This window comes from Rhinopithecus bieti, unplaced genomic scaffold (assembly GCF_001698545.2).
Source record: "Rhinopithecus bieti isolate Rb0 unplaced genomic scaffold, ASM169854v2 scaffold_4640, whole genome shotgun sequence".
In the NCBI taxonomy this organism is placed as follows: Eukaryota; Metazoa; Chordata; class Mammalia; order Primates; family Cercopithecidae; genus Rhinopithecus; species Rhinopithecus bieti.
The window spans coordinates 1,426,847-1,453,267 of NW_016804643.1; the positions used below are offsets into that span (position 1 = coordinate 1,426,847).

The following is a 26,421-nucleotide window of genomic DNA, read 5'->3' on the forward strand; positions in this document are numbered from 1 at the left end:
CCGATTTTCCAGGTGTTGTGTGTCTCAGTTCCCCTGGCTAGGAAAAGGGATTCCCTTCCCCCTTGCGCTTCCCAGGTGAGGCGATGCCTCGCCCTGCTTCACCTCTCGCTGGTCGGGCTGCAACAGCTGACCAGCACCGATTGTCTGGCACTCCCTAGTGAGATAAACCCAGTACCTCAGTTGAAAATGCAGAAATCACCTGTCTTCTGTGTTGGTCGCGCTGGGAGCTGGAGACTGGAGCTGTTCCTATTCGGCCATCTTGCTCCACCCCCCTCAAGAAAACTTTTCTTAACCACAAAAATATTCTGGAATCTGACATTTTCCTTTTTACATCCTCATTACAATGTTTGTGTCTTGTAAGAGGCAATGTACTAGGAGTGAGATGTCTTCGGCTAAAGAAAGTGTTTTACTGCACTCTTGTTAAGTTAGGTGATTTGGACATATTGTTAAACATCTATTAGCTTAAATTTACTGGAGAGATTAGATTTTAAAATCATTTTAAATTCCCTTCATCACTGGAATTTCACATTTCTCTAATTCTAAATAAGATGGGATAGTTAGCCTACATTCTAGAGGCCAGTCAAATGTCAAGAATTGTGACAATGTCTGGCACAAAATGGGTGTTCAATAAATTTGGCTTAACAACAACAGTTAGAATTGGAATCTAAATTCATTCCTTCAACCAATCAATGAACGAGTGCTTACAGAGTGCTTTTTTTGTGCCAGGCATAATTCTAAGTTGGGGAAGAAGCAGTGAATAAAGAAAGCATGAGGGTCTGCCCTCATGCAGCATACATTCCAGTTGAAAAAGACAGGTAATAAAATAGTACAAAAATATTTATTCAAAATAAGTATGGTAAGGGCTATACAAGAACTAAACAAAGTAAGCAAGGCTTAGAAGATGGTTTTGCAATTTAAGATCAGATGCCCAAAAAGGCATCTCCGGGGATGTGCTATCTAAGCAAAGATCTAAAGGACAAGAAGGAGCCTGCTAAGAGCAGAGCTAAGAGAGGGTGCTCCAGGTAGAGGAAAGGTGCAAAGGTGCACCTCGTGCAAAGGTGTTGAGGCACAAAAATTGGGATTGCTGAGAAGTTGCCATTTGCCATCTAGTGATGAGGGAGAGGTTGAAAAGGTAGACAGGAGACAGAGTATGAAAATTTTCTAAACCAAAGTGAGGAATTTGAATTTTATTGTCTTTAATGTGACTTGTTAGGAGATTTTAAAGGTACATAGTTACATGAACTTATTTGTATTAAAAAATTATAACCCTCTTAGCTATATCAAGAATGAACCCAACCACTCTATTTACATTACAAGCTACTCTCATCTGATATTTTTCATCTCTCATTTGCTTGACGTTTCTCCTTAGTATTTGTCACCATCTCAAATGCTGTATATATTTACTTATTATTTATTGTCTGCTGTTCCAACTAGAATGGAAGTTCTATAATGATTAGGATTTTTGTTGTTTTCACATTCCCAGCAGATGGAAAAGTCTCTAGCACATAGTGTGCTCATAGTAAATATTTATTATTGAATTAATCAATGGATTATTAGGGGAGGATCAGGCTGAACTAGAGCAAGAAGATCAGATACAAAGCTATAGTAAGAATGTATATGAGATATACAGTGTTTTAGACAAGAATGGTAGGAATGAAAATAAAGACGAGTGGACAAATTCAAACTTTATTTTGGAGGTATAATTGAGAACATTTAATGATTGGTTGAATGAAAAAAAGTGGGAAATATGAGGAATCAAGAACGGCTTGTAGGGTTTTATCTAGCAACTGAATAAGATTATGGAATAATTTTCTGAAATGGGACAGTTAGGAGAGAAATATATTTTTGGGAAGATGTTAGTAAGAATCAAGACTCTCATTTGATAGCCAAGTGGGAATGTCAAGTACACAACTGGTTATATAATCTAGCACTCATATGAGAAGCCATTGGGAGATAGAAATTTGGTAGTCATTAACATAAAGACGGGCTATATAAAGCTACTGATGTTAATGAGATTGCTGAGAAAAGTACAAGGCTCAGGGCCAAGAAAGGCGTGATTCTAACATTTAATTGTGAGGCCCTCAAAGGAAATGGAGAAGGGCACTTGGATATCATGAGCCTAGGGAGAGCTCTAGGGAAGAAAAACAAAAATGGAAGTCAAGAAAGTCATGAATGGCCCTGTTGAATGAAACTGAGCAGAGATAAGATGATTCAGAAGTGTACATTGGTTCTTGATAAGAGCAAGTGAATTGTACTGCTAGGAATGAAACAAATTAGAAAATGGTTGAAAGTTGTATTAACCTGTTTTCATGCCGCTGATAAAGATACACCCAAGACTGGGCAATTTACAAAAGAAAGAGGTTTAATGGACTTACAGTTCCACATGGCTGGGGAGGCTTCGTAAACATGGTGGAAGGCAAGGAGGAGCAAGTCACATCTTACATGGATGGCAGGAGGCAAAGAGAGTGCTTATGCAAGGAAACTCCCATTTTTAAAACTATCAGATCTTGAGACTCATTCATTATCATGCGAACAGTGCAAAAAAGACCCACCCCATAATTCAACCACCTTGCACTGGGTTCTTCCCATGACAAGTGGGAATTGTAGGAATTATAATTCAAGATGAGATTTGGATGGGGACACAGCCAAACCATATCAAAGGTGAATCAGAAGTAAGGAAGAAAACAACTTTCATTGTGAATAGAAGGAAAAAAGACAGCAATAGAAAAAGGGGGTGTATTATTTAGGAAATAGGGGGCCAACTATGGGAATAAAGTCTTCAACTGACAGTGGATAATTGGGAGGTGCTCTGTGGGCATGATATAAAAGTATCATATTAAAAATATATTTAAATATTTCATATCATATAATATTTTATATAATATAATATTGTATATTTCATATCATATTTTTATGGTATTATATATTACATTATATATTTACATATTTTTATATATTATACATCATATTTTATATTATATATATGTTTATGATAAATATCATGTTTAAACATATGATATATATCATATGTTTAAAATACTATATTTTGATTTATATATATAAATCATATGATTTATATATATAAAACTATCATATTTTATGATTTAACATATCATCTGAAGAGATATTTTTATATGCCTCAGTAATCAAGGCTATCTAATTTTATTATTTATCAAGCTATCTTCAACTCTAATGACTGCAATATCAGATGGGTGGCATCTTAATTATTGGAATCTCTGACCCTGTGGTTACTGTCACGAGGGAGCTTTGTCTAGAATCTTGGCTCTTCTTGGTACTTGACACATGACTCTGAGCTTATATTTGTACATCTACTGATTGGGAATAATACTAAAGCCCACCACACAGGGATTTTTGTGACATTAAATGAAATAATGTCTCTATGAATTGACTTGAATTATTTATGTCTGTACAAAAGATAAAATGAGTATTTACTGAAATATGTATGACTGTACCCAATTGGTCATAGTACAGCTTTTATTTTCTGCTCTAAAACTGTGCTAGATAAAACATGCCTTGAGGGAAGAAAACTACATTTTACCCCTGTTTGTATCCTCAGTACTCAGCAGTGTGCTTAGCTCAGAACTGGTGCTCATATATGTCTGCTGAATTTAAAAAAATGAAACACCAGGCAATTACCTGTAAATTGTAGAGCAAGAGAGAATTAGGTATAACCACATTAGTTCTGGTTTTGTAGTTCTGCCCTTGACATACTGTAATGGGGAATGGTTCCTTACAAAGGATCCATTTGGCACTTGAATGAAAAGAGCTGCATAGGAACACACATGTGTAGCTATCTTTCTTATCTGCCTGAAGTCATACAATGGTGTTTTCACTTCCAATTTCCTTAACTGTTTCATTATTAGTCATCCATAACTAGACAGATAATTTGTTGTCATTTTTACCTCTAATCATATTTTGAAACCAACATTTCATTTCAGTATTGAAAGTTCATCAATAAAGGTTCTTGGATTTGATTCTGAACATTTTAGTCCTTTACCACATATTCTAAATGAGTCTTGTAGTTGTTGAAGATTCCTTGAAGACCAGGCATTAAACCTATCAGGAAGTCCTAAGAAACAAGACCCAAAAAAGTGCTTTCCGTTGCCTCGACTTGTTAGAATTAGGGCAGAAAAAATGACTTAAGATTTTGGTCTAGGTGTCTGTCTGTGTGTGTTCATCCATCTTATTTTGTCATTAACTTTCCTTCCTCATACCTGCTGAGCCCCTCTTATGATCTCTCCTGTCTAAAGTCTTGTGTAGTTTAAGATACGAAATGCAAGTTTCAGCAATACATTTTTCTCAATCTGTAGAAACAGGTCTGTAGTTTAACTATGTCCTGCACAGGGAGATACATGGGCCTTTGTTAATAAATTAGATTTGGATTGGATTAGTTTAGATTTAACAGAAGCAATCTTTTCATTTGAGTGGAAACAATTGAAATTAATGAGATAAAATATTTAAGTTCAGCATTTATCTCTTGCCCATTGCAGGGTTTTTGCATCAAATAAAATCAAATATTAAAAAATGCGATGTTCTCGGAGAACCAGAAAAAGGACACTGACTGCCATTTAGAGAATGTTGATATATCTATAAAAATTATTGCAGAGTTTAGTGGGGCCAGATTATGTATTTAAAATTGGATATATAAATCCTGAATCTATATCAAATCTTGGCATCATATCACTATGGTTCATTAGGTGAAATTGGTTTTCAGAAATATATACAAGGGTAGGGTGTGGGTTATCTCTTCATGTATTAGATTTATGATGTTGTATAGTTTGGCAATATATAATAATGCCTTAAAACATTCACATCATTTAAGTTCACTTCTGAGGATAAATCTAAAGTGAAAAATAATAAATTCCCCACCATGCTCCTAAAAACCAACACAACCAACCAATTCCCCAAATTCCAGAAACCTTTAATGTAGTAATAGTTTAAAATATTGAAAAATAAAAACAATGTCAATAGTCAAAATAGAGAAAGAGTTAGGTGAAATATGAAGCCATTAAGAGGATGTATAGTGAAGTATTTGCAGTTCTAGGGGAAAAGCTTATGTTGCAGTATTCGATATGAAAAGCTGTACACAATTTTAAAATGCAAAACAGCACCACTAGCTAAAACATAATGCAGGGAAAATAGATCAGAAGAAAATTCACCATTTATCAGTGATTGTGTCTGGTGATTTTAATTTTTTTCTTTATAACTTTGTGTGCTTAGTTTTTTTAATATATAATGGACAAGTGTTGCTATTATCATCAGAAAAAAGTGAAATAGATTTGTGTGTAAGCAGCTTAGTTTAGCGATGATGATTTATCCTCTAACATCTACTGGTCGCTGGTGATAGCCTCCTGACGTGGTGTCTTCCTGTCTGAAAGTATTTCCTATGTTCTTTAAAACCTTTGATCCCATTCATTCTGAAAGCAGCACAACCTTGCAAGTCCTGAGTTTGCAGCTTTCTTAGGGGATTTTCAGAAGTGATTTTTAAAAATTAGATGTATTTCATAAAATGCTATTTTCCCTTTACATCTTGAAATTTATTTATGCTAAAACTTTAACCACAAGCCTTGTATTGGTTTGGTGGTTATTAAGTTGTTGATAAATGTCTGACAATATTAAGTTGAAAGTTTTTTTTAGTTTTATTCTGAAAATGACTTAACCTTCCTTGGAAAAATAAACTTCATCTTTAACTGAGACTGACACTGGGTACTATGTGACAAAATTGTTAGTATGGTCCACCTACCTCCAAAAAGGATTTGGTACAGAATTCCTGAATATATTACTGAGTTGTCTCATGGAAAATCCTAATTTATATACTCACCTACTAACTCTTTATTACATAATAATCGCTATTGCATTTTTTAAACTTTGAGACATTTTTTCATTCATGTCAAACTTTGAGGCATTTTTAAAATTCAGCAAACATGCAATGAGTACCTGTTTAAGAGATGTGATAACAAGCAATATATCCAATATTACAATGTATTTAGGTATGTCAAGATTCTAATCCATTTGGTAAAATCACAATAAAAATGAAATATGCATTTTGATTATATAGGTGCAAATATACTTAGCTATACAAGGGTAGGGATTTTTGTCTGCTTTGTCTTTCCTAGCTTCTAGTAAATAGTAAATGTTAAATAAGTATTTGTTAAATAGATGAATAAGTGAAGTGTACTGATTATGAACCTTTAAGAGGTATGTGGATAACAAGAAGGAGACATTTTGTCAAAAGTCCTGAAAATGGGAGTTAGGCAAAATGAATATGAAGAGCAGTCCACTGACTCATGGCTAATTCCCAAGGAGAATGGAGGGCAAGCCCACTTCTGTCTGTGCTGCCATAGTTTGTTCTGTCATTGCTTTCTCTCAGTGAACCGCTCCCACACATCTCCCAGTCCATGTTGCAGCGGTGCCTCTCTGCTAGTGCGGAGAATTTGTTCCACAACCTTATACACAAACCTCGCACAATGGGATGTTGCCTATTGCTCTTGGTCCCTCCAGAAATTTAGTGTAAAAACCAGTCTTTCCATCTTGCTTTGCTTCCATTCTCTTCGGGAGTTAGGCACAAGCAAATCTTTTTAAAATTAGCTCTTAAATTCATAAATAGACAATAGAAGACAAAGACGCCCTTTGATTAATGATAAACAGTGGCATCCAGCAATCTTATTCTTTAGTATTTACCCAAGAGAAATAGAATCATATGTCCACAAAAAATTTGTAAAAGACTATTCCCAGCAACTTTATTCATAGTAGCCCAAAATGGAATCAATCTAAATGTTCTGTAAGAGAAGAATGAATAAACAAATTGAGGCATATACATACATACATTAGAATATTATACAGCAGTAAAAAGAAATGAACTACTGATACATGCAACAACGACATGTTTCTCAAAAACACTGTGTTAAACAAGAAAGGTCAGATACATAAGCATGAGGTTTTTGGCATAATGTTATTCCACTTACATGAAGTTCAAGAAGAGGTAAAACCAATCTAGGGTGATAGAAAGCAGAAAGTTATTGCTTGAGGGTGAAGGAGAAGGAAGGAAATGACTGGAAAGAGGCACATGAGAATTTTCAAAGGTGATGAAAATGTTCTTTGGTTTGGGGTGACATAGCCATATACGATTGTTAAAACCTATCAAAATGAACACTTAAGTTCTGTATATTTTATTATATACATATATAAAATACCTTATTTTTTTAATATGAGAAAAAACAAAATACTTTGAGAATTAAAATATAAGACAAATCCATTTAAAGTAATACATATTTACTAAGCATGAATATCTTGGCTGCTGTTCGAGGGGCTGGAAGTACAAACATGAACAAGACACAGTACCTCCCCTGATGAATTCACAACCTAGAGAAGATAGATGTGGAAAAACAGAATTGACCAGTATTTTATTCCCACAAAACTTTTCAGAAAATAATATATTTCCAGAATATACCCAGGTAAAAAATGGATTATGTTTTAGAATTATCTAATAGTCATCTTAGGTAAATAATTTTACTATTGTATGAAAAATCTTCAGTCTGCCAAATCTGATAGCTGTGCTGTGGTAGAAAGCCTTCAGCATGGCTCCTGAATGTGTTCCTATCCTTGTGGAGACCCCTTCCACAATGTACCAGGTTTGATATAGGTGATTGATAACATATGGCAGAAGTGAGGGTAAGTCATTTCCAAGATTAGGGTATAATAAAAAATAATGGTCTCTATATTATGGTCTCTCCTCTCTAAAGTCTTGTATAGTTTAAGAATATGAAATGGAAGTTTCAGAAAATACATTTTTCTCAGTCTGTAGGAACAGATCTACAGTTTAAGTGTGTTCTATACAGGGAGATACACAGGCCTTTGTTAATAAATTAGATTTGGATTAGATGTTTAGGTTTAACAGAAACGATCTTTTCATTTGAGTGGAAATAATTGAAATTAATGAGATAAAATATTTAAGTTCAGCATTTATCTTCTGTATTGGCTGCCCTCATGCACCCTCTGTCTCTCATATCTCATTTTGGGAGAAACCAGTTGACACGTTGTGAATACTCAGGCAGCCTTAGATTGACCCAAGGGAAAAGAAATACAGACCTCTGGCCAATCGTCAGTGAAGAAGTGGTACCTGCTGACAACCACATGAGTCAAAGCACACCCTGATCAGACATTCAGAGGAGACTGAATCCCTGGCTGACTTTTTGATGACGACAACCTCCGGGAAGACCTTGAGCCAGACCAAGTTTAGCTGCTGTTAAATTACTAACCCACAGACATTAAAAAATAATAAATATCTATTGCTTTAAGCTGCTAAACTTTGAGATAGTTTGTTGTACAACAGTAAATAACCAATAAATATGATCTTTCCTAAATGTACAAGATATGAGTTATTGGGTTAGTGAATCGTTCCTGATTGTAATTTGAACATCTCAAGTTTCTTGTTTTACTAACATACTAATCAATGACTAAGAACCAATGATTTATAAAAATATGGTACACCTAATTCTTATAATAACTTACACCCAGTAAGTAGATTACTTACTCAAAAAATATTACCCTCTGAATGAAAACTTATGGTATATGTCTATTAGATCAGTGCAAAAGTAATTGTGGTTTTTATCCTTTAAAACTAATGGGGAGAACCGAAATCATTTTTGCACCAACCTAATATCTAGCTACCAAACTAAAACATACAAAACTATAACTTTATAAAATTTAACTGCCTCTCCATATGAAAGGTCAATTTTGTGTTATTGAAATGACTAATGAAAAAGCAAATGAAAATTAGAATGAATTTAAATTAATAATCACAAACTTCATTTTGACCTTCAAAATATACAGTATCGTTCCAATTCATTATAGTTGAGGCTGTGACTTCGTTTACAAAGAAACAAACTGCAGAGGTAATTGGACTGATTTTTAAATTAAGGCAACAAAATACAAAGTTTTAGAATAGCTGAGATTATTGCTCTGTCACTTGAAGATGACCAGTCTTTACCCCATTGAATGTTTAGATTTAAAATTATACCACTTATTAGAGATATTTAGTCTAAACTCTTTTCTGCATTGTTGGTGGCTGTCACAGTAAATGATGTACCTGGAAGCATAAAGTGATCTTTCCTCCTCCAGCTAAACAGAAAGTGAAGAGGATGTAGATTCTTGCCTGAGAGTATTTACCAGGGCTTCCCCCTAGAGCTTGGTAGCTAAAGCTATAAACACTTGACTGGGTGATGGATTCAATTCTTATTTCTGGGAGTCGGAAAGGGGATTATGGAAAGCCACTAAGATGATAAGTTTCATGTTTCCTGATTTGGTCCCAGACCAGTGATTCTCAAATTTGGTGTGCATTGAATCATATGGTAACCTGTGAAAACATAGATTGCTGGGGGCCTATCCCTAGGGGTTTGTGTGTAGTAACTGCAAGATGTGGCACAGGAATTAGTTACCCACTGATGATGCTGTTTCTGCTCTCCAGGGACCACATTTTGAGAACAACTGGTCTAGAACGTATGATTTCTGTTTGTCTTTGGGAGAGCTGTGCCTGTGTCTGTGGTCATTCTTCATCGAGGAAATGGAACCTGCCAACAACCACATGAGTTAGCGTAAAAACATACCCTCCCTGATCAGACATCCCTAGGAGACCAAATCCCTGGCTGACTTCTTGATTAGAAGGTCTTCTTGGAAGACCTTGAGCCAGATCAAATCAAGCTACTCTTAAGTTAAGATACTCTTAAATTCCTAACTCATAGAAATTATGAAATAGTAAATATTTATTTAGGGGTGAAGAGGAGGAAGCTAAACTACATTTCTTAGACACTTTGGTAGTTAGATGAGTTCTGGTCAATAGAATCTGCATATGGTCTTAAATGCCACTTGCAGGTTCCCCTGCCCTAAAGCATCTCAGGTGATCTTCCATATTGACACCCTGTCACTCTTCAGGCAGCTGAATGAAAAGGATTAAGTGGAGGGAAGGCTTTGAGAAAAGCCTTTGCATGCTTGTTTCTTCTAATTATTCTTCTCCTAAGAAGACTATGGGACATAACCTGAACATAATAAACTATGTGTTACGTGACTACTAAAGTCATGAATTTGGCTTGGGCAATAGCATGCCTCATGATGTAGAAGTGGGTATATACAACTAGGCACAAGTATGTCCTGAAAAACACATCTAAGTGGCATGAACCAGTGGCTCAGATGCTCCAGACCCTACTCTTGCTACACATCTGCCCATCTCTTTACCCATGCCTATAGCCTTATGGGAAATTCCCTATGACTAACTGACAGAGGAAGAAAGACTATTTAGCCTTATTTATAGATACTACTGCATCATATGGTAATGCAAGCAAAAGGTCAGCTACTCTAGCACTAATGTGCCCTGAATACTGTGGACAGAGCTTTGAATACTTTGTTTACTTGCCTGAAAAGAGAGGTAGCAAAGGTATGTATCTAAAGTAATCACAGGGAAGCAAGCTAACAGTTTGTTTAGAAGGAACTTAGAAATCACAAGATTGATGGGTTGCTGAGAAGCAATCTAGGAAGATTTCTGTGGATAGGACTCTTGGAATGGGGACATAGAAAATATTTAAATCACATGTGAATGATCACCAAAAGGAAGCCCTTTGAGTGAGGTTTTTGATAATAAGGTAGACCAGATGACCTATTCCATGGATGTCAGTCATTCATTCCTGTGCTTGCTTTAATGGACTAATGAACACAGCAGCTATGGCTTCAGGGATGGGTATATATGGACTCAAAATTATGGGCTTACTTTACCAAGACTAAACTGTCTGTCATCACCTCTGAGTAACTAATCTACCAATAATAGTGTCCACTTTTGAGCCCCTGATAATACACCATTGTCTGGGGACCAGCCAACCACCTGGTGGTGCATTGATCATATTGGATCTCTTCCATCATGGAGGGGGCAGCAATTTGTCTTCACAGGAAAAGGCACTCACTCTGCCTTTCTTGCCTTCAATGCTTCTTCTAATACTATCGTCTACCACTAATTGAATGCCTCAAGGTATCACACAGAATCTTGCTTTTGACCAAGAAAGACATTGTACAGTAAAATAGCAGAGGTAATTGGCTTAAATCCATGTGGGAGTCAGGGGGAGGAGATACTGGTTTTATCTGATATTCCTTCACTGCAAAACACAGATGGCCTGACAGAACAGTGGAATGGCCTATTAGATCCATAGTTACAAAGCTGCCCTGGATTATAAAACTTAGGAATTTGAGGAGCTGTCATATACAATGCAATATATGCTGTGAGCCAGTGACCAGTATGATGTTATTTCTTCAAAAGAAAGAATACTGGAGTCCAGGATCCAAGGGATTGAAACAGAGTGGATTTATTCACTCTTACCCAAAATAATCCTCTCACAAAATTTATACTTTCTCCTTCTGCATGTTTTAGTTCTGCTGGTAAAAAAACTATTATTTTTTAAAAAGAGAATAATCACACTGGGAGACTAAGAAGGGCTCCATTTAACTGGCAGTTGAGATTGCTACATGGTTACTTCAGCCTTCTCAGGCCATTGAACCAACAAGCAAATAAGAAAGTTGCTTTCCTAACTATGATAACGGATCCTGGTTATCAGACGGAAACAGGGTTTCCACTGCAAAATAAAAAACGCATGTAGAACTCAGGAGACTTTTTTTTTTTTTGAGACTGAGTCTCACTCTGTCGCCTAGGCTGGAGTGCAGTGGCACGATCTCAGCTCACTGCAAACTCCTCCTCCTGGGTTCATGCCATTCTCCTGCCTCAGCCTCCTGAATAGCTGGGATTACAGGCGCCTGCCGTGAGGCCCAGCTAATGTTTTTTACTTTTAGTAGAGACGGGGTTTCACTGTGTTAGCCAGGATGGTCTCTATCTCCTGATCTTGTGATCTGCCAGCCTTGGCCTCCCGAAGTGCTGGGATTACAGGTGTGAGCCACCGCGCCCAGCCTGAACTCAGGAGATTTTTAAAGGTATCTCTTGGTACTGCCATGACCAGTGGTCAAAGTTAATGGATGACAATAGCAATTTAAGTCAAGGCCATGAATGGCTCAGACCATGCAGGAATCAAAACATGTGGCAGACATAAGCACATGGAATGAGTTGTGGAAAAAATAAATGACCAGTTACAGAAATGAGGATGGTGATAACTATGCATATTTTTTTCTTTGTTTGGTTATATACCAAACAACATGTTAATCATTTTTCCTACCCTATGTTTTTGCTATTTTATATAAGTTATGTGACTGGTGGTTAGCCCTTTGTCTACTAGGGCTGCCATAGCAAAATATCACAGACTGGCGGCTCAAACGATAGATTTTATCTCTCAGTTCTGGAGTCTAAGAGTCCAAAAGCAAGGGGCCATCAGGCTTGGATTTTCCTGAGGCCTCTCTCCTTGGCTTGCAGATGGGTATCTTCTCACTTCATCCTCACGTGTGCTCCTCTCTGTGTGCGTGCAGCCCTGGCGTCTCTTCCTCTTCCTATAAGGGCATCAGTCCTCTAACCTCATTTAATCCTAATTACTTACTTAAAGGCCCTATCTCCAAATTCAGTCACACTGGGGGTAGGGTTTCAACACATCAATTTTGGGAGGACATAATTCAGTCCTTAATATCTTATAATTCAATATTTGCAATACTAAAGAACAAAGGGTACTTTGAGAATAGAAATGAACATCGACAGAGTTGGATACAGTGAATTGCGGGACTCGAGAGACAAATGTCTTCTCTTTTAGGTGAAAGGATGAGCCTGCTTTGATTAGTCTAAGGAATACATTCACCAAGTTAGGTGAAAGCATACTATTGTTTTTTACTTTTGTTGTTTCAAAACTTAGATACCGGTAAACAGATACGTATGGATGGTGAGTATCCAAAGGTTATGACTGAATGATACTGAGGATCATCCCAGTCTGTCTAAGCTATCTCTGTAACTACTTTTCTAGGCTCTTCTCAGTAGGCCTCTGATTAAATTCTGCCAATAAGACACATTAGTGTAATACTTGGAACGTGGAAGAAAAGGAGAAGCTATTAATCTTTAGTGGTGACTGTGGACAGGTGTGTGGGTATCAGCAGGGGTAGATATGATATTGGTTTTGTCTCATTCTAGGCCACTTCTTGAGAATCACCTACTTTAACGCTGTGGGCTGCTGAGATCCTTCACGGGAAGCTTTCCTGTGATCCCTGCATTCTGGCTCCTGAAAGCTAGCAGTGGTCTTTCTTATCTTTACTCCCCAGCTATTCTGATAGTAATCTTATTCATCTCAATGGCTTTCATTTTTAGGACCTACCCTGATTGATATAATTGAGAGCATACATAGTTATGCATGCAGCTCTTACTGGTGAGGAGATTTTAAAGGGTGGCCCATCAGGGCTCTATCTCATATAGATTTATGGTATAAAACTTTGAATGTTATGAGTTGACCCTTTGAAGGTCCTCAGGACATTGTTCCAGAATTAATGAGTCTTAAGGGACAGACTTTCTTGCTGGAGGCACGTAGGTGATTCTTGTTGAGAAGAATCCTTGGGGTAGTTAGTAGTATTTTCCTAAAGGCAAGTGGGGGTAAAAGAAGGTGGGTTTTATACGATAGAGAAATCTGATGTCTGATTAGCCAAAAGAGATGGCATTAAAGCAAACTTGTTTTGCGTTTCTCTCTTGATTATTGAAAATGTTTTATTTGTGACGTAATTTAACTTTTCACATTCTTTGTGCTCTTTCCCTTGAATTACCCAAACTTTTCAGTAAAGTCTATTTGATGGTGTTGCAGAGAACTGTGGGACAAAGTGTGAGAGTGAAGTGTCATTTACTCTGTCTTGCTGTCATCATATTCCGTTCGAGGGGAGTGTGCACCTGAATCCAGGTGGGGATCAGTGGGAAACAGTGGCCTGTGGAAGAGTGAGAAACAGCACAGAGAAGGGCATGATGTTAATGAGACCATTTGGTAAGGGAGTGAGACTGACTTTCTGCTTTCCAAAAAGATAACACAGGGAGCTGATCTTCGAGAGCATGGGGTTGGACACTTGAGCATATGAGTAAAGTAAAAGAAATGGATTAGTTGCTTTCTAAATCCACTTTCACCTTCAAGAGCTTACAGTTTTATAACCCCTGAGCAGAATCCTCCATACTTCTGATCTATTTCTGTGCCATTGCTTAAGGTATCAGGGTAGCTGGATGTATTTCTTTTGAAACTCAGTCCTTGAACACCATGTCTTGATTTTCCTTCTCTTGAATCTGACAATCGGCTAGTGGAAATGGGAATCTCAGATGTAAAAATAAAAGGCATATTTTATGGGTCAGGTTTTACAATGAATGAGGATCTTGAGTATAAAAATTTGAAGTAAATTCCATGGTTAATCATGGCTGTACTATCTTGTTATTTGAATTGTTTTTCTTTAGTAACTGGTCTCTTAGGCAGCTTCTCTTCTAATAGATCCTTACGAGGTTAATTAGATCACTCATTTAACAGTCATGTTTGGCTTACTCAATCGTTGCTTGCTTGTCCTCAGACTCATTTAGTAGTTCAAAGTCAAACTTGCTCTCTTGTTATCTAAATTCTGACTTCATGGTTTCTAAAAGTTTTCCAAGAGTAAAACTTGGAAATCACATTCTACTTTAACCACGTTTAAACCAAGTAAAACCCCTTTTTGAGACTAATATAATCCACCTGGACAAAAAAACCATCTGCTTCCCTCTTATATGCCTTGTCTAGCTGATTTGCCTCTGAACAATAGACATACTCTTTTTTTTGGTGGTTTCTGCATGACCTGCTCCAATCAGACCCCTTACCTTTTGAGCTCTTTTTTCTGTAAGAGCTTTTCTAGTTGTCTTAATTCTTAATCTCAGTGTTTGTGTAGCTGAGCTTCCCCCTCACTTGTTTTATGTCTTGTGAAATATTCCAGGGAGTTTCAGTATAGCCCAATCTAGTAATGAAAATAACTGCTTCTAAAATTAAATTGGCATTACGATTATTTGTCATGGACCAAAGGTGAATTACATGATAGAGGCGTGATGATGAAATTGAATAATGTTATAGCTGCAAGGGACAAGAAGATCCAGTCTAGTGTGATTCTCTCATTTTAAAGATGAGAATTATGAGACCTTCACAGTTGTTTAGTGCCCTATTAGTAACTAATGTGAACACAAACTGATTTTGACTCATTGCAAACTCTCTAATATCATACTGCTACTTTGATATTATTTTTATGGTATAAATGTAGAGTTGGTAACTTTCAAATCTCAAACTATAATTTCCCTTCCCTGAGCAACTGTTGTTAAGAATGTGTCAAAAGACAAAAACGAAAGATTTTTTTTTTTTTTTTTTTTTTTTTTTTGTGGTAATTTTAGGTAGGCAAGTTCATTTCTGCCTTTAGTTTGATGCAGATTTTATTTTCTTCCCTGGAAATTTTCCTAGAATGTTCTAAAAGATTATATTATAATGACTTAAGGCAGGGATATTTTCTGAAAATGACCCATTATTCTGTTACTCTCCATTCAGGCAAGTTTCAATTTTACCAATTTAAGTTATATGGGGGAGAGTTATTGGAACTACATATTTGGATTAGTTTTGTTTTTTGATATCTGAAGCGGCAACCTTACTAATGAGTGGAGCTTGTCCGGCAATATATTGGCAACTACATATCAAGGCTGGTTAAACTTAGTGGTGAGGGCTTTCAGTGATGGACTACTCTAGGGCTATGCAGAAAAGCCATATCTGAACATGTAAAGTGGAAAACTGAAACAATTTATGTATCTTGATAATTCAAATAAATGTTCTAACATTTACCTCAATTACTTTGAATCTGCAAGAAAATGTGTTCCTATGTTTGAATTAGTCTGAAAATGGACTCAGCGTTTTATTCCAATTTACATGTCCAGATATAGCTTTTGGGAAATGATAATAGTGACGACTTCCATTATGTTCCAGGCACTATTAGGTGATTTTAATATATTATTTCTACCCTCATACCAACTCCACAAGCTAGGCATTGTTATTCATTCCCATTTTACTCATGAGGAAACTAAACTCATAGAGGTTACAGGATTTATGAAGAGCTTGAAATAGTAAATTTCTTTGAAGAAAATTGGCAAAGCGATGAAAGAAAGCAATGCATGTTGTTAAGTCTCGGGGAATAAATAAATAAATGCTGCAACATTATTTATTGGTTTGAAAAGACAAGAAGTTAAAGCCTAAAGACTTTGCACCTCCAGCAGTCTTCACTCCTCTTGCCTGGCCATAGTATGATGGTGATTTAGGTTTTTGCCTTCCTTTCTTTGTGACTTTCGATCATTATTTCCATGCTTGCTTTTTCTTTTGTTTTCTTTTTTTTTAAGTTTAACTTTATTTTCCAAATCTTTAAGTGATGAAGTCAAAACCAAAAGATTAAACAAATTGTACTCCCTATAAAATAACGTATGTCAAAATACCAAGTTACAGTCTTTTTCTGAGGCAATAATTTGCCTTAGAAAATTCCAAGCTATACTGGAATGCATTCACTTGCTACAATTTTGACAGAGGCAGTCTGTGTGCACAAATCCCTCGAATACTGATGGGACTGTGATTATACCCTGAAAAAAGAAGAGTCTGAATACAAATTTTAGAGGGCTAGAAAGTGTTTAATGTCTCATTGTTTGTATCAAGATTCTAAATCACATTCAAGTCAATGACTCTGATCTTCATATCAATTCACAAATGGAACAGAAGATAAAAGCCAGGAAAGCTGTTTTCTGAGTAAAACACTGATTTTGTTCTCATGTTACCAGCAAGAGACCATTTGGGATATTTAAGCCCCAGGTTGAGTGCTTCGCATTTGTTAGAGCTCCTCAATGTTTGAAATGGGTTTTCCCTTTAGGGAGCCCATCCATTTGGACAAGTGCTACATCAGATCAAAAGACATGGGAAGAGGTATTTTGTGCACAGATTGAATTTTTTTTTGGCAACATAACATAGCCTTTTAGCACAACCTTGTCTGTTCTCTACTGATTGTTCTTTTCTTTCTTTCTTTCTTTCTTTTTTTTTTAAATAGTTGGAGTCTGTTTTCCAATAGTGTCAGGATTTTTTTCATGTGGCAAATTGGCTAGCAGCCACCTGGAGATCATTTGAAATGAAAGCTGGTGTTAAGGGATTTGGTTTCTCAGCTCCAGTTGCTATTATTTTCCAGATGATTAAATGTTAATCAAATTGCTCACTGTATTAAAATTATTATTCTAATTTTTGTGTTATTTACTATTCGAGAAAACAATATAAACCTTTAAAACTTTTAGTTATTATGATATTCTTTTTAAAATGTCATAGAAATACTAAAATAATTATGTCTGCAGTTTTTAGTCTCTTTAGGTTCAGAGGAAGTCAGTATCATCAGAATCTTAAGTGTATCTCACTTTAAAATTGTTTCACGGGAGGTATTCTGAACCCAAATTGCTACTTTAATTATAAAGAAAGGTTAGCCCAGCAATAGAAAGTAGTGACCACATTTTACTTCCAAAAGGTGATGATGATCCATTTTAGGTGAACATTGTTTGCAAGAGCTTTGAACACACAAATTTCTGGCCATGCTGTGCAGTGAACTAATCCCAGGTGGTTGGAGACTGCACCAGGAAGAATGTCATTGTGGGGGAACATTAAGAAATGAAGAAAAGGAGGGAAAAAGTGCTGTTCTGCTTTCCTCTATCGTGCATTTAGGAGAATTCCTGGCATGACTGATTCCGTTTTCCCCTGCTGTCTTTAGCAATCGTCGCCAATCATGGTTAATGATCTACTTCCAAAATGAAAAGAGATTTGGCCAAGGTGCAGTTGGAACTACTTCTGCTGCATTCCTGGGGATATTACTGGAAATTTAACAAATTCCTGTTTCCAAACTACTGTCTTCTGATACAACATAATGGAAAATTGGAGCAATTATTCAGATAATATGTGCAAACAGTAAATTTTCAGTTTCAGTTCACTGAAGAAAAATCTCAATCTCTGGGTTAAAGTCTTCCCTGACTTTTAGTACTTCTTGCTAGAACCATTATTTTTTTTGGAATTCTACTTAATTTATGTTTGAATCTTTCTACATCTTGTATTCCACAGTGCCTGACATGCTTTAGTTGCTAAACAACATTTTATTGTTTGTTGTTAATTATTTTCTTTGTAAATATGAAACTGTATAGCATAGTACTTAAGAGCCCAGGATCTGGAGTCAGACTCCCTGAGTTCAAATATTACCTCCTCCACTTAATGGTTGTGTGGCTTGGGACTCTCTGGAGCCTCATTTCTTTATCTGTGAAATGGGCATAGTAATATTACTATCTGTAATATTAGTGATACTCAGTGGATATAAACCTGTGCACAAGTTGTTAAAACACTGAAATTCTTCGATACTATTTGGTAAGTAGTTGCAGCCTCAAGATCCCTGATGATTCCTGTTCTCCTCACTGCCTCAAAATAGCTTTTCCCACCACAGTATTTCAGCAAGAGACTGTTTGCCCAGGAGAGGGTTCACAGGATGCTGCTTCAGCATTATGTTCAGCACCTGTCCTCACAGGTTAGTGCCTATGTTGTACATATTAATAAAAGTTTTTAATATCATTCTCTTTATAGGATTCTTTTGGATTAAATGAGTTGGTATATATTGATATGTTTAGGATAGTACCAAGTGCCTATTAAGCACTGACCATATTCCTCTTATTATAAATAGATAGTAACTTTTATAATACAAGGTTAATAGCTGTTATCCATTTTGCACACCTCCCTGAAGCACAGTGCAGTAGGTAGGCAATCTATCTATTCATACTTTATTTTCTTTATTTGTGATAAGAACACTGAACATGAAATCTACAATATTAAAAAAAATTTAAGGGCACAGTACAGTATTAACTATAGGCACAATGTTGCATAGAAAATCTCTAGAACTTATTCTTCTTGCATAACCAAAACTTTATACTTGAACAGCAACTTCTCACTTCCCCCTCCCACCAGCTTCTGGTGGAGTCATTTAGTATTTAGCCTTTGACTGGCTTGTTTTACCTAGCATAATGTCCTCAAGTTTTATCCATGTTATTATATATTGCAAAATGTTCTTCTTTTTAAAAAATGGATACTATCATACATACATGTATATATGTATCACTAATCATCAGGAAAATTTATATCAATATGAATCATATGATCAAATTCATATATGTATATACATGTATACATATAAAGAGCACATTTTTCTTTATCCATTTATTTATAGATGGACATTTAGATTGCTTCTACATTTTGGCTATTGTGAATGGTGCTACAATGAACATAAGAGTGCTAATCTCTTCCAGATCCTGACATCGGTTCCTCTGGATACATACGCAGAAGTGGGATTGCTGGATCAAATGTGACACTGGTCCTGCACAGCGGGAAAACAAATCGGCACCACTTGTACTTCCAGCTGGAGGAACAGTCTGGCAGTGCTGCCCAAGGTGAACTTGCCCTTGAGCCAGCCAAACTACTCGCAACATCCCCCAAGGGGGAGAAGTCCTCAAGCCACTGAGCAGGCCACATGCCCACAGGCTAGTGGAACAAACTACATGCTCACACCCAAAACTTCAGAAACAGCGTTGTGTGGCTTACCACTAGCAGATAAGCCTCTAGGCCAGCTAAGAAGCTGTACACCTGCAATCAGGACCTGAGAAACAGACTCATGGTTACTCCTGGCAGACTCACACCCTCAGACAAGTTGAGTAATCTTGCATCAATGTTCTGGGTCTGAGAAATAGTCCTATGGACTGTTCCTGATAGGCATGCCTCTAGGATACTTGAGCAGCCTTGCACTAACATCCCAGACCTAGGAAACATCTTCGGGGGCCACCCTCATCAGATACACACACAGGTCGACCAAGAAGCCTTGTGGCCATGCCCCAGACCTGAGAAGCAGCAGGGTGCCCACATCTTGGGCCTGAGAAACAGCCTCATGGGCTGCCTCTGGTAAGCACAGCCCAGGTCATCTAGCAACCATGTGTCCAAGTCCTGGGCCTGAGAAACAGCATGATGGGCTACCCCAGTAACTGTCCACTCATGCCCCTGACCAGAGTAACAGGCTGTAGTTCCAGCCCCTGTGAGCCAGACCCCAAGTTGGCTGACCCACAATATGCATGCATGCACTCCCGACCTGAGAAACATCCTAGGGAGTCTATCCCTGGCAAAGTCACACATCACCATTGCAAACTCTCTCAGCCTAGGCCACTGAGACACTTGCGAATGTCACTAGTATGGATTATAGCTGGAGAAACTATATGGAGACTATACTACTGCATTCCCCTAGAAACAAAGCCAATGCAATCCACTCAACTGATATACGAAGACCCTGTTAATATATTTTTTCTATGAACCCTGTTAAATTAATGTGTTTTTTTCTATGAAGCCTACTCCATAAAATTAGAAGAGGCAACTGTTCTACTAGATGCACAGAAGACAACATAGGGACATATCAAACATGAAAAAGAAAGCCTACAGGATATACGGGACAACATTAAGTGAATAAATACTTGCATTATGGATATTTCAGAAAGAGAAGAGAAGGGTAGAGGTATAGAAAACATATTTAATGAAGTAATAATTGGAAACTTCCCAAGTATTGGGAAAGAGAGAGACATGTATATCCAGGAAGCTCAAGGAAACCCCAAATAGATTCAATCCAAACAGGTCCTCTCCTAGGTACATTATAGCCAAACTGTCAAAAGGAAAGTGAAAATACAGCATATCAAATCTATGGGATTCAGTAAAAGCAGTACTAAGAGGGAAGTGTATAGCAATAAAAATTTCTTTCAAAAAAGTAGAAGGATTTCAAATAACCTAACAATGCACTAGGTTCAAGGAATTAGAAAAGCAAGAGCAAACCAAACCCAAATTTAGTAGAAGAAAATAAACAATGATCAGAGCATAAATAGATAAAATTGAGCCCAAAATTACAGAAGATCAATGAAAAGAAAAGTTGCTTTTTTTGAAAAGAAAACAAAATTGAAAACCATTAGCTAGACTAAGAAAAAAAATTCCAAATAAATAAAATCAGAAATGAAAAAGGAGACATAATAACTGAGGCCACAATAATATAAGGAAATATTAGAGATTGTTGCAAACCTCTATACGATGCTTTGGGAGGCTGAGGTGGGAGGATCTGTTGAGGCTGGGAGTATGAGACCAGCCTAAGCAATATAGTGAGACACATCATATTTCAATATAACTTTTTTAATTTTAGTTTATAATTTTTCCATAAGTTATTGGGGTACATGTGGTATTTGGTTACATGAGTAAGTTCTTTAGTGGTGATTTGTGAGATTTTGGTGCACCCATCACCCGAGCAGAATACACTGCACAACATTTGTAGTCTTTTATTTCTCACCCTCCTCCCACTCTTTCCCCCAGGTCCCTGAAGTTCATTATATCATTCTTACGCCTTTGCGTTCTCATAGCCTACCTCCCACAGATCAGTGAGAATATACGCTGTTTGGTTTTCCATTCCTGAATTACTTCACTTGGAATAATAGTCTCCAGTCTCATCCAGATCACTGCAAATGCTGTTAATTCATTCCTTCTTGTTGCTGAGTAGTATTCCATTTCATATATATATGTGTGTATATATATATTCATGTGTATATATATATATACACACACACACCATAGTGTCTTTTTCTCCTCATTGATTGATGGGCATTTGGGTTGGTTCCACGATTTTGCAATTATGAATTGTGCTGCTATAAACATGTGTCTGCAAGTATCTTTTTTTGAATAATAACTTCTTTTCCTCTAGGTAGATACCCAGTAGTGGGATTGCTGGGTCAAATGGTGGTTCTACATTTAGTTCTTTAAGGAAACTCCACACTGTTTTCCTTAGTGGCTGTACTCATTTACATTCCCACCAGCAGTGTAGAAGTGTTCCCTGATCACAGCATCCATGCCAACATCTGCTGTTTTTTAATTTTTTGATTATGGCCATTCTTGCAGGAGTAAGGTGGTATCTCATTGTGGTTTTGATTTGCATGTCCCTGATCATTAGTGATGTTGAGCATTTTTTCATGTTTGTTGTCTATTTGTATATGCTCTTTTGAGAATTGTCTATTCATGTCCATTGCCCACTTTTTGATTTTTTTTTTTTTTCCTGATTTGTTTGAGTTCATTGTACATTCTGGATGTTAGTCTTTTGCCAGATGTACAGATTGTGAAGACTTTCTCGCACTCTGGGGTGGGGTTGTGTGTTTACTCTGCTGACTGTTCCTTTTGCCATGCAAAAGCTCTTTAGTTTAATTAGATCCCAGCTATTTATCTTTGTTTTTATTACATTTGCTTTTGGGTTCTTGGTCATGAAATCCTTGCCTAAGTCAACGTCTAGAAAGGCTTTTCCAATGTTATCTTCTAGAGTTTTTATAGTTTCAAGTCTTAGGTTTCAGTATTTAATCCATCTTGAGTTGATTTGTGTATAAGGTGAGAGATGAGGATCCAATTTCGTTCTCCTACATGTGGCTTGCCAATTATCCCTGCACCATTTGTTGAAAAGGGTGTTCTTTCCCCACTTTATGTTTTTGTTTGCTTTGTCGAAGATCAGTTGGCTGTAAGTAGTTGGGTTTATTTCTGGGTTCTCTATTTTGTTCCATTGGTCTATGTGCCTACTTTTATACCAGTATTAGGCTGTTTTGGTGACTATGGCCTTATAGTATAGTCTGAAATCAGGTAGTGTGATGCCTCCAGATTTGTTCTTTTTGCTTAGTGTTGCTTTGGCCATGTGTACTCATTTTTGGTTTCATATGAATTTTAGAATTTTTTTTTCTAACTTTGTGAAGAATGATGGTGGTATCTTGATGGGGATTGCATTGAATTAGTAGATTGCTTTTGGGAGTATGGTCATTTTCACAATACTGATACTACCCATCCGTGAGCATGGGATATGTTCCCATTTGTTTGTTTCGTCTATGATTTCTTTCAGCAGTGTTTTCTAGTTTTCCTTGTAGAGGTCTTTCACTCCTTTGTTAAGTATATTCCTAAGTTTTTTACTTTTTTGTTGTTCAGCTATTGTAAAAGGGGGTGAATTATTGATTTGATTCTCAGCTTGGTGGCTGTTGGTGTATAGAAGAGCTACTGATTTGTGTACATTAATCTTATATCCAGAAACTTTGCTGAATTCTTCTATCAGTTCCAGGAGCTTTCTGGAATAGTCCTTAGAGTTTTCAAGGTGAACGATCATATTGTCAGCAAACAGGGACAGTTTGACTTCCTCTTTACCAGTTTGGATGCTCTTTATTTCTGATTGCCCTGGCCTGGACTTCCAGCGATATGTTGAAGAGGAGTGGTGATAGTGGGCATCCTTGTCTTGTTCCTGTTCTCCGGAGGAATGTTTTCAACTTTCAGTATTATGTTGGCTGTGGGTTCATCATAGATGGCTTTCATTACATTAAGCATTAAGGTATATCCTTTGTATGCCGATTTTGCTGAGGATTTTAATCATAAAGGGATGTTAAACTTCATCAAATGTTTTTTCTGCATCTATTGAGATGATCATGTGATTTTTGTTTCTGTTTATATGGTGTATCACATTTATTAACTTGTGTATGTTAAATCATCGCTGAATCCCTGGTATGAAGCCCACTTGATCATGGTGGATTATCTTTTTGATATGTTGTTGGATTCAGTTAGCTGTTATTTTGTTAAGGATTTTAGCATCTGTGTTCATCAAGGATATTGGTCTGCAGTTTTCTTTTTTGGTTGTGTCCTTTCTTGATTTTAGTATTAGGATGATGCTGGTTTCATAGGATGAATTAGGGAGGGTTCCTTTTTTCTCTGTCTTGTGGAATACTGTCAAAGGATTGGTACCAATTCTTTGAATGTCTGGTAGAATTCTTTTGTGAATCTGTCTGGTCCTAGACATTTTTTTGTTGGTAATTTTAAAATTTCAATTTCACTGCTTGTTATTGGGTCTGTTCAGGGTATCTAATTCTTCCTAATTTAAGCTAGAAGGGTTGTATTTTTCCAGGAATTTATCCATCTCTTCTAGGTTTTCAAGTTTATGTGCATAAAGATGTTCCTAGTAGCCTTAAATGATCTTTTGTATTTCAGTGGTGTCTGTTGTAATATCTCCTGTTTCATTTCTTAGTAAGATTATTTGGATTTTCTCTCTTCTTTTCTTGGTTAATCTTGCTAATGGGCTAATGGTCTATCAATTTTATTTATCTTTTCAAAGAACCAGCTTTTTGTTTCATTTATCTTTTGTATTTTTTTGTTTCAATTTCATCTAGTTCTGCTCTGATGTTGGTTACTTCTTTTCTTCTGCTGGGTTTGGGTTTGGTTTGTTCTAGTTTCTCTGGTTTGTTGAGGCATGACCTTAGATTGTCTGTTTATGCTCTTTCAGACTTTTTGATGTAGGCGTTTGGGGCTATGAACTTTCCTCTTAGCACAGCCTTAGCTGTATCCAAAAGGGTTTTTTTTTTTTTTCTTTTTTTTTTTGACATGGAGTCTCGCTTTATTGCCCAGGCTGGAGTGCAGGGGCGTGATCATGGCTTGCTGCAGGCTCTGCCTCCCAGGTTCAAGCAATTCTCATACCTCAGCCTCTCAAGTAGCTGGGATTACAGGTGCCCACCACCACACCTGGCTAATTTTTGTATTTTTAGTAGAGACAGGGTTTTGCCATATTGCCCAAGCTGGTCTCATACTCCTGACCTCAGATGATCCAGCTGCCTTGGCCTCCCAAATGCTGAGATTACAGTTGTGAGCCACTGCACCCAGCCATTTTTCCTTTAAGTTATCTATTTCCTTGAATATTTCTCCTTTCACTTCTTGTATCATTTTTTGGATTTCCTTGTATTGGGCTTTGCCTTTCTGTGGTCCATCCCTGATTAGCTTAATAACTAACCTCCTGAATTCTTTTTCAGGTAAATCAGGGATTTCTTCTTGGTTTTGATCCATTGCTGGTGAACTAGTGTGATTTTTTGGGAGCTGCTGACAAGCCTTGTTTTGTCATATTACCAGGGTTGGTTTTCTGGTTCCTTCTAACTTGGGTAGGCTCTGTCAGAGGGAAGGTCAAGGGCAGAAGGCTATTGTTGAGATTTTTTTGCCCCATGGGGTGTTCCCTTTTCCTGTGGATGTGACTTCCTATGAGCTGAACTGCAGTGATTGTCGTCTTTCTTCTGGGTCTAGCCACCTAGCAAGTCTACCCAGCTCTGGGCTGGTACTGGGGTTGTCTGTATAGAGTCCTGTGATGTGAACCATCGATGGGTCTCTCAGTCATGGATACCAGTGCCTGATCTGGTGTAGGTGGCGAGGGTGCAATGGACTCTGTGGACTCTGTGAGGGTCCTTAGCTTTGGTGTTTTAAAGCTCTATTTTTCTGCTAGTTGTCCTCCTGCCAGGAAGTGGCACTTTCCAGAAAGCATCATCTGTAGTAGTATGGAGAGGGACTGGTAGTGGGTGGGGCCCTACAAACTCCCAAGATTATATGCCCTTTGTTTTCCACCGCCAGGGTGGGAAGGGAAGGACCATCAGGTGGGGATGGGGCTAGGTGTGTCTGAGCTCAGACTCTTTGTGGGCGGGTCTTGCTGTGGCTGCTGTGGGGAGGGGGTGAGATTCTCAGGTCACTAAAGTTGTGTACCTAGGAAGATTATGGCTGCCTCTGCTGAGTCATGCAGGTTGTCAGAGAAGTGGAGGAAAACCGGCAGTCACAGGCCTCACCTAGCTCCCACACAAACTGAAGGGCAGTCACAGGCCTCACCTAGCTCCCACACAAACTGAAGGGCCTGTCTCACTCCCACGGTGCCCCCTGCAATAGCCCTGAGTCTGTTTCCAGGTGGTGGGTGAGATGAGCTTGAAAACTTGCCCGAGGCTTTCCATCTCCCAGCTGCTAAAGAAAAGGGTTTTAATTCTTCCCCTGCCTTTGAAGTCTGCAAGCCAGATTCATGCCCTCTCTCAAGTTCTGACCAGGAGGCTTCTCACCCTATTCAAATTGTTACAAAGTTCAGCTCAGGAATTCCTTTTCCCTGTGGAGTTTTACCCCAGGCTCCTCTGGCCACCCTCCTGATGGATCCCTTTGGTGCCAGGCAGGAATGGGCTGCTTGGGGACCCAGGGAGCTCCTAGGGCCTTTCTGCTACTTCCTCTACCCCTGTATTTCACTCATCCCAGCTCTCTAACTTGACTCAGCTCCAGGTAAAGTCAGAAACTTCTCCTGCAAACAGCCTTTCAACTTCCCTTTCCCACTTCCACAGCCGGGGCACTCACAGTATTTGGGGTGTTTCCCAGGTCCTGTAGGAGCAGTCTGCTTCCTTCAGAGAGTCTGTAGGTCCTCTCGGGATTGCTGGTTTGTTCTTGCAGTTGATCTGGAGCTAAAATTCACAATGCAAGCCTCTGCGTGCTGCTCTGTCTGGAGCTGCAATCTATCCTGCTTCCCATCTCCCATGATCCCCCATATTCAACAAATTTT

The 26,421-nt window shown here is 37.7% G+C and overlaps 1 protein-coding gene across 2 annotated transcripts in view; it reads left to right on the top strand.

Annotated features, from left to right (window-relative positions):
* Positions 1 to 26,421, top strand: part of ZPLD1 (zona pellucida like domain containing 1) — a 272,321-nt gene that overhangs the window by 122,041 nt on the left and 123,859 nt on the right. The window contains exon 2 of one of the 2 annotated variants that reach the window (XM_017869531.1): positions 19,304 to 19,444. The gene's annotated coding sequence lies outside the window, so the exon portion shown is untranslated. Of the gene's footprint in view, positions 1 to 19,303; positions 19,445 to 19,819; positions 19,950 to 26,421 lie in introns of those variants that run through there. The other variant, XM_017869532.1, reaches the window with a different exon arrangement.